Source organism: Vicugna pacos, chromosome 26 (assembly GCF_048564905.1).
Source record: "Vicugna pacos chromosome 26, VicPac4, whole genome shotgun sequence".
Taxonomy (NCBI): Eukaryota; Metazoa; Chordata; class Mammalia; order Artiodactyla; family Camelidae; genus Vicugna; species Vicugna pacos.
The window spans coordinates 1534956-1548393 of record NC_133012.1 but is presented as its reverse complement, the minus strand read 5'-3'; the positions used below and the strand labels follow the sequence as shown (position 1 = coordinate 1548393).

At 50.5% G+C, this 13438-nt stretch overlaps 1 protein-coding gene across 1 annotated transcript in view; it reads right to left on the bottom strand.

Moving 5' to 3' along the window:
• Nucleotides 1-12179, bottom strand: part of LOC102525084 (arylamine N-acetyltransferase 1) — a 133024-nt gene extending 120845 nt beyond the window's left edge. Inside the window, exons 1-4 of the transcript XR_012064344.1 lie at nucleotides 12048-12179; nucleotides 4453-4542; nucleotides 2831-2978; nucleotides 898-1603 (exon numbers count right to left, since the gene is read on the bottom strand). The gene's annotated coding sequence lies outside the window, so the exon portion shown is untranslated. The remainder of the gene's footprint in view (nucleotides 1-897; nucleotides 1604-2830; nucleotides 2979-4452; nucleotides 4543-12047) is intronic.
• Between the last annotated feature and the right edge of the window lie 1259 nt (nucleotides 12180-13438).

The window sequence follows — 13438 nt, the reverse complement described above, 5'->3', positions numbered from 1 at the left end:
CCGGCCCAGTGTCCCAGCCCACTGATCGTGCCCTCCTGTGCAGTGCCCCGCTCACCAAGGAAACCCAACTGTAAGAAGGTGGACTGTGCCCCAGCCCCTCCCAGCGGGTTCCCACCCAGCACACATGCATTCCCCGCCTTAGTCGCCAAAGCCCACAAGGCTTCCCCACTCCTCTCCCAGAATCTTGAACACGGCTCCCTGACCAAGTGAGCCCCTAACTCCGGGTGACACACAGCCCCAAAAGCAGGGACCCCACCTCCCCCCACCAACCTCATCTTATGTTTGGCTGTTAGTGCCTCCTCCCTCCCCTGACCTGAAAAGCAGCTCAAGACACAAAGGACTTTGCTTGTGCCTCTTCACTGCTCCTCGTCCCTGGCACCAGAACCTCCCAGGAAATAGGTAACTAACCAGTTGCTGGGTAAGGATTTGTGCGGCCACACCAAGTGCAACCCCCAAACTGCATCTCCTGACCACACCTCCCGACAGCCCACTCTTATTTTTCTCTCCCATGTCCCAGGAGGCCCCTGCAGACCCTGCCACAGGCCACAGCAGCCTGCTAACCCATTAGAATCGTCCTACCTGCTGAACAGGAGGGAACTTCCCCCAGCCAGAAATGAAAAACTCCCTCATCCTGGGAGAAATCAGACCCATCCTTCCCTGCACATTCAGCAAGCACCTCCCAGTGTGCTGCACCACGCCCAGCCCTGGGGGCCACATGCAAGCACCCCAGGTCCCTGTCCTCTCAGTGAGCCTGCAGAGAACATTTCTCTGTGCATCTGGCTTCCCCGAGGGAGCCCTTAGGGAATGGTGGCCAGGGCAACCCTGCAGAGGAGGCCCTCTCCCCAATCCCTCTGCCCAGGGTACTGCCCCCAGGGTCTCTCCCCAACTGTCACTCACCTGGAGCGCATCCCGGCCCCGGTCCTGGATCAGACTGCTGAGGCACTTCTCAGGGCCATCAGCCACGTCACTGGGGTCGTGACTGCCCATGACCAGGTGTTTCATGGAGAATTTGTCGCTGGGGTGGAACTGCTTGCTGGCTTGAGGGGTCGCAGAGCCTCAGCACCAAAGCTCTCCAGGCCCAGGTAGGTGCACGTGGAATCCAGGAAGGAATCAACCTGGTAGATGCAGATGCGGGCTTGGCTGCCTTGGCCACCTTCACGGAGAGCATGTAGCAGCACGTGTCCGGGTTGCACAGGGTCCAGGAGCAGCACAAGGCATTGGCAGGGAACTCAGCGGCTGACAAGAACTTGTCCTGCAGCAGCGCAGTTCACGGCTCAGCCCCACATCTGCCTCCACAGTGACACGCGCCTCGAGCCCCGGCAGCAGCCGCAGCAGAAGGAAGATCCAGAGGGCACCCAGGGCAGCTGCCTGACCCATCATCCTAGCTCATGGGGCCGCCAGGGTTTCACAGGCTGGGCAGGCAGGAACGGGCCAGGCCCTGACATACGAAGGTCCGGCAGTGAGTGGGGTCAGGCCAGGCTGGGGCCAGAGTGCAGGGGCTCTGAGCAGAGGCAGGAGAAAGAGAGGGCTCAGGAGACCGAAGGGGCAGCAGTGGCTCCTAACATCCAGGGCCCTGACACCGACCTGGGGCTGCCAGCAGAGGCTGGAAGAGAAAGCAGAAGAGAGGACTGTGAGCCCCGTGGGGAATCTCAGACTCAGGCATGCTGGGTGCAGCACCCACCCAGGGCTTGGGGCCCTGACACAGGCCTCGGCCTTGCTCCCAGGCAACTGCTCTCTGTACCTGTCTGTTTGCCACCTGCTACTGTGTCCACAGGAGCAGGGAGCCAGGGGTCTGGGCACAGTCTCCTCAGTCTAGGCGTGGGTGGGAGCAGTGGGCTGCCCCTTCCAGGGTCGCAGGCCACAAGGGCCTCGGTTGTGCCCATTTGGATGGACACAGTGTCATGGCCCCCAGGGCTCCGGGCCTGCCTGCAAGCCCCATGGTGGCCATAGAGATCATCCCCACTCTGGGCCTCTCTGACCTCACCCCTCTCCAACCCCATCTTTCAGGGAAGGATATATGCAAACCCAGCCAAAAGGGGATGCAGGACAGGGAAGCAGAGGAGAAAGTTCATTCCAGCCATCCCCCAGCCTCCCTGCAGCCCCACCCTCTCAACCTAAGCCCATGTGAGTGCAGAGAACCCTCCTATCTCTACTTCCTGACAGCACGAGTGACTGGTTCTTTGGGGGATGAGGGTGGGGTCAGATCTTGGTCTCTGGCTGTGACTTTGACATTCAACTGCCTCCTCTCTGCCCCCACCCACCCTGCTGCCTTTCACAGGGCCCCTCAGGTGCCCCCTTCAGCCTCCCACCTGAGCTCCTGCCAGGATGCTTCCCTTCCTTCGACCCCCTCCCACATTCATTTGAACACACATTCATTTTCATTTGGAAACAGGAGAAAAGGAGGAAAGAGGATCCAGGCAACGCATGTGCTAAGGCTCCTGAGCTGCCATTCAGCCTGTAAGTCCCGGCACAACAGGAGCATCTAACATCAGTGCCTGCAAGTAAGAGCGTGTTTTTTCCTTTCAGCATTTTTATGGTATTCCTTTTTCTACATTTATCAAGTTGACTAGAATGCCTGTGAACCTTGATTAATAACAATGATGGACACATGCTGTTTCTGATTTTACTGGAATAAATGGAGAACTTTATCACAGCAATGGAGCCCATGCACCATGGAGTCAGACTGTCTGGCTTTAATCTCAGGTGCTAGCACCTACCAGGTATGAACGCAGGCAGGTCATTTAATATACGAGTCTCCCTCTGCTCATTTATACAATGGTGAATGATTAAGGAAAGTGGACTCTTGCCTCCTCTACACCATTGGTCTTACCGGAATGGTTACTTCCAGGCCGCAGCACTCCAGGTCTGGCAGCATCTCTGTAACCCAGTTGGGGCTAAATGGACACAACGGCTCAGAGAACGGCTCTGTGACACATGGAGATATTTGCAGCAATTCTTGATTTACATGGAGACCTTCTCTGAAAACAAAAGACAAGAGAGCAACATTATGTTATCACATCCATAATTAAGGCTACAGGTAAAAAGTATGTTACCTTAAAACCAAGACCACTTTTTGGCCAGGTAAAATTGCTAATTACATCAGAGACATTCTAAATCATATTCTTTCTCACTTGATATGGAAAAACAATCTTCAGTAACAATATTCAGTGCCGGCGCCCTAAGTCATACTCACACTACAGGGTTAATTTTCTATAAAATGAATCTAATGGTATTGTTCCCTTGCCTAAAATACTTGAGCAATTCTCCAATATACAGATGATTCAGTATATTATTTCTTAGCTTTACATATTAATTTGTTCACTGTAAGACCCCAAACCCTATTTTCCAGTCTCTGTACTTCTAACTCATCCCCCTGACATACCATTTATAGCTGAATCTTCTACTATCGTCCCCACAATGTCATCCTCTCAATATGCGTGTTGCTTTGTGCCTTTAAGTCTCTACACACCCAGGACCCTTCATCTAGAACCCCTTCCCAATTCTCTGCCTAGAAACTGACACCAATTATTTAAGCCCAGGTCACGCATACCTGGGAAGTCCTGTCTGACTCTCTCACACGGTCTATCCCTCTGTCCTCTTGTTCCTGCAGCACTTTTTTACCGTGTCTGGTGTAGAGCTTTTAACACTGTACTGTGCTTACGTAAATGCTTCTCTGCTCCACATGAAAAAGTTAAAGAAAACACTGTACACTTATCTGTGCCCTCCAGAGCCGACCATACTGTGGTGCATGGGGGGCCACAGTAGTGCAAAATCAACTGTGTGAATGAATGAACTCCGTATCTCTGTCCCTTATGCCAGCTGCCTCCCACTCATGCCGTGGTTTCCATCTTGTGTACGTGTCCCCTACTACTTGACTGCCATGTGGGGACCCTGGGTTGTGCTACGTGTCCCTGTCACTCGTGGCCATAATGGTAGCGAGCACAGCCCTCTCTCCCAGCACTGCCGTGGTGGTGACGAGGGGAACGCTAGCTGCTTCCACCTGGGCCTCTCACTACTCACCATTAACACAGCTGTATTCTAGGGAAGGGTTTCCAAGAAAAATTCTAGTTATCATTAACCCTTTCTGAGGATGACGGAAGTCTGAACAAATAACGTGAAACCCAAAAAGAATACCGTTGCAGCTACTACAGCAGAAGGTACTGGGGGGGGGGTGCTCTGTGGTAACGATGTCCAGGGTGAGTGCAGGCTATAGCTCCAAAAATTTCTCTGTGATGTTAGTATTTCTTATGCACAAAGATGAGCACCCTCATGTCCAGACTCAGATCCACAACTGCTCCCAAATACACACACACACACACACACACACACGTAGAAACTGCTATTAAAAGGAACTATCAACTGAAGAAATTATCACAATCAAAAGTTCTTAAGTGCAGGTTCAAAAACTCTCCCCACTAGATGTTCCTTCCCAATATATTCTGTAAAATTTACCTGAAGTTTTTTAATGACTGTTTCAGTCTGTTCAGAAAAGTGAGTGGCAACCAGCACTGCAGCCTTACCAGGCTTCAGGGACACAAGTTCCTGGAATGAAAGACAAAGATAAAATGATCTTTAATGCTAAATTTAAATACAATTTCCACAAGATGTGCAGCATGAGCACTTACTTCAAAATTTTCATGAGCTTCTGCACTGCCTTTCAGGAGACTTCAATAAAAAAGGCCTCAATTCTAATAAAAGGCATATTGCAAATAAGCAAAATTTTAAAAGTACCATTCAAAAAATCAGATTTTAATATAAAACATAATTCAGAATTCTTAGAAAATGAAAGCACTGAACATTCAGGATTCAGGCGATGACATCTACAGGATGAAAAGGAAACATCATCTCCCCAAATTCCCCTCAGGGAATTTCACCTTTGATATTGAAGTAGTAACTCAGTGAAATAAAAAAAGAATATAGTTGTGATTTCTCTAAGAATTCTGAAATTTTACTTCTGATGCCTGGTAGACTATGAACTATGAAATCAGAAGTGTCTTAAGAAACTAACTTAAGGTTGTAACTCGAAGAGATGGACCATTCTACGTAAGGCCTATTTCTGTCAAATCGAAGACTTTCAACCTGCCCTCCCCTTGAACTTCCCTAGATACCACTGGCTCTCCTTTTCTTCTCGAAACTCTCTTCATACTTGGTTTCTATGACCCTATTCCATCTTTCCAATTGCATGTTCTATTGCTAACATGCAAAGATTGGCTACAGATCAACATATTATATTGTCAAATAAAAATATGACAAGTTATTGTGGCTGCAAAATTTATGATATAAATAGTAATTTTGTAGATAAGAATTAGCTGACAGAAATAAGTGTAGTTTACACCACTTTTACGCAATCACCTCAAAACAGAGAAGGTAACATCACAAATGAAAAACAAATGTCACTACTATCTTCAGACATTGAAAAGAAACTATTATGAATTAATTTGTTGAGAACTTGAAAATCTAAACAAAATGGGTAAATTCCTAGAAAAATATAAATTACTAAACTGATGTAAGACATGGAAAACCTGCATTGATTTTTAACCACTAAAGAAACTGAATAGTCAAAAATCTTCCCATATGGAACACTCTAGGCCCAAACAGCTTCACTGTTAAGTCCTTGCAATCATGTAAGGAAGGAGTATTTCCAACATTAAATCTCTTATAAAAAATTGAAAAGAAGAAACTACTTCAGCTCATTGTATAAGGCTAACAAAACTTTGATACTAAATCCAACATAAGATAAGAAAAGGAAAATTACAGATCAACCTTAATCATGAACACTGATGCGAACATCTAAATAAAAACAAAATCCAAGATGTATAAAAAAGATACTACATTAGGATCAAGTTACAGTTATCCATAGAGTTCAAGGCTGGTTTAATATCCATAAAATTTACAATGAAAATACAATAAGGGAGAAAAGGTAATAAAATTTACTTTTGAGAAAAACTGTTAGCATACAAAAAATAGAAGACTTCCATAAAAAAAATTGTAAATACTGCATGTTAGAAATAAAATTTTTAAATATTAACAATAGCACAATTGCGATAAAAAAATGTAAAGTTGTGACAGTAAATCTAACCATCTAGAGGTGAAAATCTCTACAGAGAAAATTATAAAACTTTATAGAACGATAACTGAATAAAGGGTTATGCCAAGTGGTCATTAAATAGAAGACTCACAATGTAAAGATGTCAGTTGAAATTGAAATTGAATGACAGATTCAATGCAATCCCTATCAGAACTGTAAGGTTAAAACAGTTTCTGGGGGGGCAAGTTGATTCCAAAATGTGTTTGGAAGTATCAAAGGTCAAGAATAGCCAATACTCTCCTGAAGCTATCAAGACTTCTAATAAAGCAACAATATTTAGGACAGTGTGGTACTGATGTAGAGACAAAGCTCAATCAAACAGAAGAGCGCCTGTAAAGAGACCAAGCATGTAGACCCTTGATACACTCATGGTAAGGCCGCAATGCTGGGCATGGGGAAAGGCAACATTTCATCACAACTGCTGCTAGGAGAACCGGGCATCCACATTTTTAAAAATAACATGGACCTCCACCTCACACTATATACAAAAACTGCTTTCAGATGGATCTAAGATTTAAAGATGAAAAATTAAAAAAAAAAAGAAAACTTCTACATAATAAAGGAGAACTTCTTTGATATGGAAACAAAAAATTATTCTGACTACTTCAGAAAAAGAAAAAAGCTTTTATTAAAAAGAACCACAGAAAAAAGCCACAGAGAAGATATTTGCAACAGGTATCAGTCACAAAAAGACTTCACATCCAGGTACATAAAGACCTCCTACAGATCAATGAGGACAAGAGACATTCCACCAGAAAAATGGGCAGAAGACTTGAAAAAGCACATCACAGAAAGGAAAGTTAAACGGCCAACAAATATAACTAGGATACCAATCTCATTAGTAATTAAGGACATGTAAATTTAAAATGTAATGAAACATTATATCATTACACATACACTAGATTGATAAGATGTTTAAATCAAGCAAGAATATAGAGCTAATGGCAGGGGGAGAGGGGCTGCCCTAGAGAGCTGGTGGATTTGCCCCAGGCTCCTGTCTCCCCCACACCTGGCTTGCAGGCAGCCTTTGCTGCCCCCAGGGGCAGGACACACATTTTCTAGTTTGCTTACTGGAGGCTGGTGAGATATGGTCAGCTGGTAGCCGTCAGGTTGCCCCCTGCACCCTGCCCACCTCCCAGGAGCAGGCAGACTGGAGCATGTGTGTCCTGCGACCTGAGGCAGCAGAGGCCACCTCCAAGCCAGGCCACAAGGCAGACTGGAGCAAAGAGGCCAGCTCCTTGAAGGCAGGCACTCTCCCTCAGCTGCCCCCTGCTCCCTGACTACACCACGCCTGCCTCCTGAGAGCTTGCTGATCTGGGGACCTGCTGACAGCGAAACTGGGGCAGCAGAGGCCATCCCTAGGCCAGGCCACAGGGGAGATGGGAGCAAGTGACTGGTTCAAAAGGGGCAGCCCCCTTCCTCCCGCCACTGCTGCTACCATCCTCCCAACCCCCTGACTGCACTGAGCCCATGGTCTTACCAAAGTGGGTACAGAGGGAACATTATTTCAACATAGTAAAAACTATTTATAACAAACTTATGGCCAGCATAATACTGGACAGTAAAAAGCTGAAAGCCTTTCTGCTCAAATCTCGAACAAGGATGCCCACTCTCACCAGCTATATTCAATACAGTAGCAAAAGTCCTAGTATAGCAATTAGACAACAAAAAGAAAAGTGACCCAAGTTGGAAGAAAAGAGGTAAAATTGTCATATGCGGATGACATAGTACTATACACAGAAAACCCTAAAGGCTCCGCACAAAAACTAAGCGCTAAGGAAAGAATTCAGCAAGGTAGCAGGATCCAACATCAACATACAGAAATGAGTGGCATTTCTTTACATGAAAGGAATAATCCCTTTTAAAACTGCATCCAAAAACATAAAATACTTAGGAATAAATCTGACCAAGGAAGTGAAAGACATATGCAGAGACCTACAAAACAGTGAGTGAGGAAATTAAAGAGGAACTAAAAAATGGAAAGATATCCCATGTTCTTGCCTTGGAAGAATTAATATTGTTCAAATGGCCACACTGCCCAAACCAATCTACAGATTTAATGTGATTCCCCATCAACTTACCCAGGACATTTTTCACAGAATTATGACAAATTATCCTAAAATTTACTTGGAATCACAAAAGACCCAGAATTACCAAAGCATTACAGAAGGAAAAGAATGAAGCTAGAGGAATAACCCTCCCAGATTGCAGACAATACGACAGAGCTGCAGTCAAAACAGCATGGTATTGATACAATAACAGACATATGGATCAACGGAACAGAATAGAGAGCCCAGAAATAAACCCAAAAATTTCTGGTCAATCTTTGACAAAGGAGGCAAGAATATACAATGGAGTAAAGACAGTCTCTTCAGCAAATGGTGTAGGGAAAACTGGACAGCTACATGTAAATCAATGAAATTAGAATATTCCTTCACACTATATACAAAAATTAATTCAAAATGGCTAAGACTTTAGAAGAAAACATAGGCAAAACATTACCTGACATACATCTCAGCAATGTTCTCCTAGGGCAATCCGCCCAAGCAACAGAAATAAAAGCAAAAATAAACAAATAGGACCTAAGTGAACTTACAAGCTTTTGCACAGCAACAGAAACCATAAGCAAAACAAAACAACCTACAGAATGGGAGAAAATACCTGTAAATAATTCAACTGACAAAGGCTTAATTTCCAGGATACATAAACAGCTCATAAAACTTAATAACAAAAAACCACCAACCCAATCCAAAAATGGGCAGATCTAAACAAGCATTTCTCCAGTGAAGACTACAAATGGCCCATAGGTACGTAAAAAATGCTCAATATCACTAATTATCAGAGAAACGTAAGTCAAAACTACAATGAGGTATCAGCTCACACCAGTCAGAATGGCCATCACTCAAAAGTTCATGAAGATAAATGCTGCAGATGGTGTAAAGAAAAGGGAACCCTCTTACACTGCTGGTGGCAATGTAGTTTGGTGTAACTGTTAGGGAAAATTCCTCAAAAAACTTAAAATACTTACCCTATGATCCAACAATCCCACTTCTGGGTATAAATCTAGAGGGAACTCCAATGCAAAAAAAAAACACCTGCACCCCAGTATTCACAGCACCACTATGTACAATAGCCAACACATGGAAGCAACCTAAATGAAGCAACAAATGACTGGATAAAGAAGTTGTGGTATATTTATACAATGGAATAATACTCTGCCATAGAAAAGGATAAAACAATGTCATTTGCAACACGAATGGACCTAGAGATCATCATTCTAAGTGAAGTGAACCAGAAAGAGAAAGAAAAATACCATATCACTCATGTGCAATCTAAAAAAAAAAAGACACTATGAACTCATCTACAAAACAGAAACAGACTTACAGATTTAGTAACAAATCTTATGGTTACCAGGGAAAGGGGTCAGGGAGGGATAAATTTGGGAGTTTGAGATTTACAAATATTAGCCACTATATATAAAAATCGATTTAAAGAAAGTTTCTTCTGTATAGCACAGAAACCTATGTTCAATATCTGAAAATAACCTATAATGGAAAAGCTGCTACAGCCACCAACTGAGGAAGCAAGAGAACAAAGGAGAGTTAAGTTATCCTGGGCTAGAGCCAGGTCCTCGGAAAGTCCTTGCCCACCACTGACGCTGCCCCAACTGCACTGGGCCCTCCTCCCAAGAGAAGGCTGACATTAAGACATGTCCCCTGAACCTGTGGTCGTAGAGGCCGCCCTCAGGAAAGATGGGAACAAGTCACCTGCTGGGGGAGGACACCACCCCTCCCCGCCGCCGCCCTCTAACCGCACTGCCCCTGCCTCTGCCTCCTGGCAGCCCGCTGACCTGGAAACAAGTGTCCTGCGAACCTGGGGCAGCGGCGTGAGAGGGGAGCTGCCCAAGGAGAGGGGGTTGATTTCCCCCATCTCCCCGGCGGCAGGGCCAGGGGGTGGCCTCTGCTGCCTCAGGCACATCCCCAGGTCAGCCTGCGTCCCCGAGGAGGGCAGGCAGCGGCGGCAGAGACGGGTTTAGGGCTGTCTGTGCGAGCCTGTGGATTTGCTTCAGATTCCCCGCGGCCTGTCCTGGCCTCCGCCTCTGCCGCCCCAGGTTCGCAGGACTTGGGTACAGGTCAGCCTGCTCCTGGAAGGCGGGCGCTGTGCTGTCAGGGGGAAGGCGAGGGGGAGGCAGCAGCTGTGGCATTGGGCTCCCTAGTGGGAGGCGCGGGGATCTGCTCCCATTTCCCTCTGTTGCTGCCGCCTCGCTTGCACACGACCGCACCCACGCCCGCCTCTCAGGAACACACTGACCTGTAACCTGGGTCACGCGAACCTCCGGCAGCAGAGGCCGCCCCCAGGACAGAACACGGGGAAAGTGGGAACAAATCAACATGATACAAAGGGCAGGCGTCCTTCCCTGCCGCTGCCGCCGATGTCACCGCCCGCACCCTAACAGCACCACGTCGCCTCCCAAGAGCAGGCTGACCACGAGAGGTGCACCCCGCAAACATGGGGAAGCAGAGGCCGCCCCAGGACGCGGGAGAATAGGGAACAAATACAGGGGCTTTCATAGGGTAGCCCCCACCCAATCGCGGCCCCGCAAACGCATGGCAGCTGCCACCCGGAAGCAGGCCACAACCTGAGGACCGGTAGGTGCTCCGGGGCCGTCCTGCACCCTCCCACCTCCCGCGGGTGGACTGCTTTCCCAAACCCGGGCACAAGCGGCAGCGAAGACGCGGGTTCAGAGACTACTAACGGGGGAGGGGGCACCAAGAACCATGGCGGCGGCCCGCACCCACCTCAGGGTCCTAACGGGCCACGCGGCCGGGCCTTACCCGCGCACCCCTACCTGTGCGCCTCCCAAACTGCGCACCGCAGGCCTCACCCGCCGGCTCCCCGACCTGCGCGCCCCCACCAGCGCCCCTTACCTGCCCGGAGGCGGCGGCCCAGTCCCCAGGCCGCCTTCTTCCTCGGGAGCTGGTCCAAAGAGCACCCAGCTCCCGCTCAGCTTCCCTACGCTCTGGGTGGGTTCCACGTCCACGCGTCTGTGCGTCCGCGCCCCTCCTCCTCCCGCTGGAAGCGCGGACCCTCGGCCTGGGGCTCCTGCTGTATAGGAGCCTGCGGATTAGCTTCAGACTCCCCCGCAGCCTATTCAGGCCTCCGTCTCTGCTGCCCCAGGTTCGCGGGACTCGGGTTACAGATCAGCCTGCTCCAGGAAGGCGGGCGCTGTGCTGTCGGGACGGGGGCGGCGGCGGCGGCGGGAATGGGGCTACCCCGTGCTAGCGCGCGGGGATATGCTTCCATTTCTCGCTGTCGCTGCAGTCACCCCTGCACACTACCGCACCGCGCCCGCCTCCCAGAAGCTGACTGACCTGTAACGTGCGTCCTGCGAACCTGGGGCAGCAGAGTCCGTCCCCAAGACAGGACGTGGGGGAGATGGGAGCAAATCGACAGACTCCCAGGAGCACACCCCTCTCCCCGCTGCTGCCGCTAATGCTGCCGCCACCCCCGCACCCTGACAGCAACGCGTCGGCCTCCCAGGAGCAGGCTGACCGGTGAACGTGCACCCCGCGTACATGGGCAAGCAAAGGCCGCCCCAAGCAGTGGGGGAATAGGGAGCAAATTCAGGGACTCGCACGGGGCAGCCTGTCCCATCGCGGCCGCCGCTGAGGCCCCGCGACAGCACCGCACCGCACCCGGCTCCCGGGAACAGACCATGACCTAAGGGCCGGTACGAGGTGTTCCGGGGCCGACCGGCGGCTTTCCCCCTCCCAAATACAGGGATGCCCTGCTTTCCCAAACCCAAATACAAAAAGCAGCGCAGACGCGGGGTTCAGGGACTACTAAGGGGGGGGGGGGGCGCCCGCCTCAGGGTCCTGAAAGGCGCCGCGGCCTGGGCCTCGCCCAGGCCTCACCCGCCAGCTCCGCGACCTGCACGCCTCCACCAGCGCCCCCTTACCTGCCCGGCGGCAGCAGCGGAGGCGACGACAAGCGGTAGCCCATTCCCCAGGCCGCCTTCTTCTTCGGGAGCTGGCCTAGGAGAATCCAACTCCCACTTGGCTTCCACAACCTCTGGGTTGGCTCCCGCGTCCGCGCGTCTGTGCGTCCGCGCAGGCGCGCCCCTCCTCCTCCCTCCGGCAGCCCGCACCCTCCGGCTGGGGCTCCTGCTGTGTAGGACCTGGTGAGTCGGGCCGAGCGGGGCCACACTAGGCGGGTCTCCATCCTTAACGCCCCTACTCCAGCACCGACCAGGTCCCGGAAGCCAGCCAGAACCACCACCCGCCCCGGGTCAGACCACATTCAACTCCACTACCCTTGCTCGCCTCCCCTCCCCACCCCGTTACTGCCCCCCCCACCCCTAGCCAGGCCCAGCCTCCCACCATACCCCCAAGACAGGGCTCCTCCTCCTCACACCGAGGTCCCCGTCCCCACTCTCCATCCCGCTAGGTACTAAGCTATGGCCCCCACACCCCAAGCTCACCCCTCATGCCTCACCACAGGACCACCAACATACCGAAATGATCGGTCACCCCTCAGCTGGGTCAATTCCACCCCGACCGGCCCCTTGCTCCTCACCGCGGGATCCCCCCACTCTTCAAGTCCACCCCAACCCGGAGCTGACCGCCTCCTCACCTCTCACCCTCAGGTGGCGCAGGGAAGTCCGGGCTCAGGTCACTATAGGACGGCCCCCAGCGGGTACAATACAGTGTCAGGATCCGGTACAGCTAGTTTCAGAGACCACAGGGCTCCAGTGGCCTGGCTGGAAGCGGTTCCAATTCCCGGCGCCCTGACCCTGGTGCCCTATGCCTCGTCTGAGCTGGCGGGTCAGGGTGGTCCCTGGTTGCCCATCACTGGCCTGTGGGCCTTAGGTGGTTGATGGCCCGGATGGTGATCAGGACCCGTAGGGCGGAGGCACTGGGCACACGGACCTGCAGGGGGGAGGGGGGAAGTGCGGCTGAGCACAGGGGGATAGACAGGAGGTGGGCCATATGCATGAGGCTCTGGGACAGAGGGAAGAGGGACGGGAGATTTAAGTGTCCATATTAGGAGCCCACAGCTGAAGAGCCAAGGAGGCAGCTGTGTTGGCCTGGCCACCTTAGAAACCGCCACGACACTGGTCCCTTGCATCCCCAGAGACTGCTGACTGGCCAGTGACACTTCCCCTGCCCTCCTCCCCCCTATATAGTTTACCAGCAATTGAAGGGACTTTGACAGGTCGTTTTAACCACCTATAATTGCTACTTTGTGGGAGATCAGGCCCAAGTTACGGTGAACCTGGGAGGGCTCCTGCCCAAACCCCAGCCTAGGGCAGAGGAGGACCCACCCAGACACATCCTCTTACCTCTCACC